Source organism: Sinocyclocheilus rhinocerous, unplaced genomic scaffold (assembly GCF_001515625.1).
Source record: "Sinocyclocheilus rhinocerous isolate Xijiao unplaced genomic scaffold, SAMN03320098_v1.1 scaffold615, whole genome shotgun sequence".
Taxonomy (NCBI): Eukaryota; Metazoa; Chordata; class Actinopteri; order Cypriniformes; family Cyprinidae; genus Sinocyclocheilus; species Sinocyclocheilus rhinocerous.
Window position 1 is genome coordinate 1,108,076 of NW_015631049.1, and position 4,818 is coordinate 1,112,893.

Below are 4,818 nucleotides of genomic sequence, written 5' to 3' on the forward strand. Positions count from 1 at the left end.
AAATTTCACATCGCGATTCTATTGAAGATCATTCGCTCTGTGATTGTCACACAATGAAATAATCTACATAGTCAAATTCCTGAGAATGAGAGCTTTCTTGTGATATATGACTGTTTTGTGAAAAATATATAAAATACACATTCTTCGAAAAAATTATTCGCAATCGTTAGGCGGAAATTCGTGTGTGGGACGAATACATTTCTAAGCTTAATTTTACTGCTTTATGAGTCCTATGAAACCATATAAGGAAGGCTATGTAAATGAAGCATAAACATTTTTACCGTGATTTTGGACCCGTATCCGGGTCCGCGGAGTTTAAGTTTAAGGCCCACATTAATCAGTTGTTAGAGGCACAAATTATAGGGGAAAGTAGTAGCCCCTATGCCTCCCCTATTATGTTAGTAAAGAAGAAGGATGGCAGCCTCAGTTTGTGTGTGGACTGCCGTCAGTTGAATGGGAAGACGAGGAAAGATGCTTTACCCCTACCAAGAATCGAAGAGTCTCTTGACGCTCTCTCTGGTGCCCAATGGTTCACAACAATGGACTTGGCAAGCGGGTACAATCAGGTTCCAATCACTGAAAAGGATAAACCAAAAACGGCATTTTGTACCCCATTTGGCCTTTTCGAGTGGAATCGTATGGCCTTCAGCCTGTGCAACGCGCCAAGTACATTTCAAAGGCTAATGGAGAGGATCTTCGGGGTCCAGCATTGACAGTCTCTGTTATTGTACTTGGACGATGTCATCGTGTTTTCTCCCTCTGTTGCAGAACATCTAGAGCGGCTGGAGATTGTGCTGGCACAGCTGAAACAAGAAGGCCTCAAAGCCAAGTTGGAAAAGTGTTCATTCTTCAAACAGGAGGTACGTTATTTGAGGCATGTGATATCAAAGGCGGGTGTTTCAACTGATCCGGAGAAAATCCAGGCTGTGGCAGAATGGAGAAGGCCTGCACATGTCTCTGAGCTAAGGTCTTTCCTTGGCTTCGCAAGTTATTATCGATGATTTGTGGAGGGTTTTACGGCACTGGCAGCCCCGCTGCATCGGCTGGTGGCTGAACTGGTGGGCTCAAAGAAGAGGAAGGTGTCTGGAAAGAGCCTCCCCACAGTATGGACTGAGGAGTGCGAGAACAGCTTTGAAAATCTCAAAAGGAAGCTTAGTACTGCACCAGTTTTGGCCTATGCAAATTTTTCCCTACCCTTCATTTTAGAAGTGGATGCTAGCCATCAAGGGCTGGGGGCTGTTCTGTCGCAGGAGCAAGAGGGCAAGGTAAGACCTGTTGCCTATGCCAGCCAAAGCTTGCGGCCTGCCGAGCATAATATGACGAATTACAGCTCGATGAATTTGGAGTTTCTGACCCTGAAATGGGCAATGACCGAAAAATTTCAAGAATACTTGTTGGGCCAGAAGTGCCTTGTGTACACTGATAACAACCCTTTAAGCCACCTTGCCACCGCGAAATTGGGTGCTACCGAGCAGCGGTGGGTCGCACAACTGGCTGCGTTTGATTATGTTATCAAGTACAGGTCTGGCAAGGTTAACCAAAATGCAGACGGCCTTTCGCGACAGTATGTGGGGCCTACGGAAGAGGGAATGGAGAGCTGCCAAGAGCCATTGTCCTTGCCCCAAGTTTCTTTGGAGCCAGCCTCGCAGGTAATGCAAGCAGCTATTTCTGTCTTGCCCTGTTATGCCCCTGCTAATTTGTGTGCCCTGCAGGCGGAGGATCCTGTGATCAAGGAGGTGTTAGCTTTCTGGAAGAACCAATGTCATCCGACCCCTGAGGAGAGGCGGACGCTTGCAAGGCCAGTGTTATCATTACTGCGACAGTGGGACCGTCTTGTGGAGCAGGAGGGGGTGCTCTATCGTCGCATTCTACGTCCTGATGGGGGCGAGGAGGTTCTGCAGTTGGTTCTCCCCGTGTCATTGAAAAGAGAAGTGCTCACTCAGCTGCATCAGGGGCATGGGCACCAGGGCATGGAGCGAACACTACAGCTGGTCCGCAGACGGTGTTACTGGCCCGGCATGTCATCTGAGGTGGAGCACTGGTGCCAAGAGTATGACAGATGCCAGGTGTCTAAAAATTCTCAGCCAGTGGTGCGTACCTTTATGAATCATCTCCTTGCATCACGGCCAAATGAGATATTGGCTATGAACTTTACCCTCCTTGAGCCAGCTCAGAATGGTATGGAAAATGTTCTTATCATGACTGATGTGTTCTCGAAATTCACCCAGGCCATCCCTACCCGGGATCAACGTGCCTCTACAGTGGCTCAAGTTCTGGTTACGGAGTGGTTCTATAAATTCGGAGTACCAAGTCAGCTGCACTCGGACCAGGGACGAAGTTTCGAGAGCTCTCTGATTCAGCAATTGTGTGGCCTATATGGCGTGGTCAAGTCACGAACTACTCCATATCATCCTGCTGGCAATGGGCAGTGTGAACGGTTTAACCGTACTCTGCACAACCTTCTGCGAACACTGCCTGCAACGAGGAAGAGGGATTGGACCACTTGCCTCCCCCAGTTGTTGTTTTGTTACAATACGACCCCCCATCAGTCCACGGGTGAGTCCCCTTATTATCTCATGTTTGGTCAAGATCCGAAGCTGCCGGTCAACTTTTTGCTGGGTAGGGTGGAAGACCCAGTGGTCGGCGGTGTGCATGACTGGGTCGTGGAGCATCAAGTACGACTTCAGATGGCATTTGAAAGCGCAAGACACAGAATGAAAGCGGCGGCCGATGCTCAGAGGAAAAAAAATGATGGCCGAGTTCGGGAGGTCCCCCTGAAGGAGGGGCAAATAGTGTTGCTGCGGAAGCAGTCCGTGCGAGGACGTAACAAGATACAAGACTGCTGGAGTTTTATTTGATATCAGGTGTTAAAAGCTCCTACCGAAAGAGGATCAGTGTACACAATTGTAAGAGTAAGATTAAGCATGTACATCGCACTTTGCTGAAGCATTATATTGCCACTCAGAGCCTGGAGAGAGGACGAAGTGCCAAGAGTCAAGAGGAGGCTGGGCCACTTCAGAAGAGTGGGTAGGAAGAGAGGGAGGATGATTGGGTCCTGGTGTCCGGGCCTTTCGTTGTTCAAGCTGGATCGACACCTATGCCCTCTGTCCCTGAGACATCTACCCTTGCCCCAGTCCTGTTCCCAAGTCAATCAAATGATGTTGATGGTGGTGCCAGCAGGCCAGAGCAAGCTGTGACCCCAGCGTCTTACCCCCCTCCAGAAGGGGATAGTGGACTGAGAAGGACCATCCGGGCCACCGCGGGACGACATTCCAATCTTTATAATTTACCTAGGGCAGTGCGGGGGAGGGAGAGAGGGGCTATGAATTCCCAGATGATTGTGCCTACTGCTTCCTTGTTTTTTAGACCATGGAACTGAATTTCGTGGCCTACTGGTTCATCTTAAGTTTCATGGACGTTAGTGTCTGTGTGCAGGTTGAGGGGAAGTGCATGTCGGCTTATGTCCAGCGTGGAGCCGTGGAGTGGGTCAATATTTGACAGGACGTACGGACCCAGACTGTGCTGCTGTTTTGCCTCTACGGTTTCTGGTGTGTTTATTGCCCTCATTGTCTTTATTTGATTTTCTTTCTTCTTTCTTTGTGTCAGTTGTTTGTTTGATGGTTTTGGGAATATTAAAGGGTTTATTTAGTCGTTTTCTTTTCCTAACTTTTTGGGTAATAGTGATCAAGACGGCTGATGTGATTATACTGTCAGTGATTTACGGGGATGATTAGTCACGTACCCTAATGTTTTGCATATATCTGTAGTTTTCTTTCCTATTTTTCTTATTGTGTAATTGTATATTTGTTTTTGTATTTCTTTGTCAGTGCTGAGAGTTCTCCCTTTGGGGACCTAGAGAGATACACCATTTTCTTTAGGGTGCAGTGTGGAACACATTTGTTTTTCATTCGTGTGGTTGCAGTGGAGAGCACTAGAGTGTGAGGGCTTGTCTGTCGGGGGGTTTAGGATTTTCTCCTTGTAAGTGCTCTCAGCGACCCAGGTGGTGCTTTCAATTTTTTTTTTTTTTTTCTGCCCCCAGTTAGCATAATATACTTTAATTGGTATCCTTTTTTTTCTTTATGGGTATTTAAAAGGCATCTGTATCGAACATGTCCCCCTGTGAATTGTGACTTCCTTGTTTTTAAACAGAAAATTCTTTTTGATGTAATAAAACATTGGTTTTAACTGGCAGAAACATCTCAATCATTTGGGTAGACTGAACCTGTATGGTTGAGTGGTTTGTATCCTGGGGTGGAAGTCCCTAGGTGGCGTAGTGGGCTATTATTGCAAATTTTAGGTCAAGGTTGCGGTCTTTTCCTCGATTTATTTCTCTGCCTTACTGTCCCGCCACAGTAGCATCATATTAATGCTAGAAAGCCTATGCATTTGGCAACTGTATTTATTTTATTTTTTTAAATAAACCATTATATTTCATAAAATCTATTTTTACACTCATCTTGAGTGAGGGGGCAGGATAGTCCAAGTGAGGGGGGGGGCCCTGAATCCTCTGCTCTGTTGTCTCCTCTGAGGCTGGGACTCTAAACAGTGTCCTGTGCTCGTCAGTGCAGCCAAAGACAGAACAGTTAGCATGTTTTGCTCGAACTTTCACCATGGCATTAGAGCTGGTACACCGTTGTCGCTTGCGAAATCTAAATGACAGCGCCATGGGTGGAAACTTACAGATGATGGGTTGGTAATATTATAATGAGATCCCTTTGCAACGTCACTAGGGGAGCGAAATCAGACGCGCTCTTTTTTTCAGATGCTTGCAGAAAAAGGCTTACCAAAACAAGGTTACTGGGTTAATCTTTGTCACGT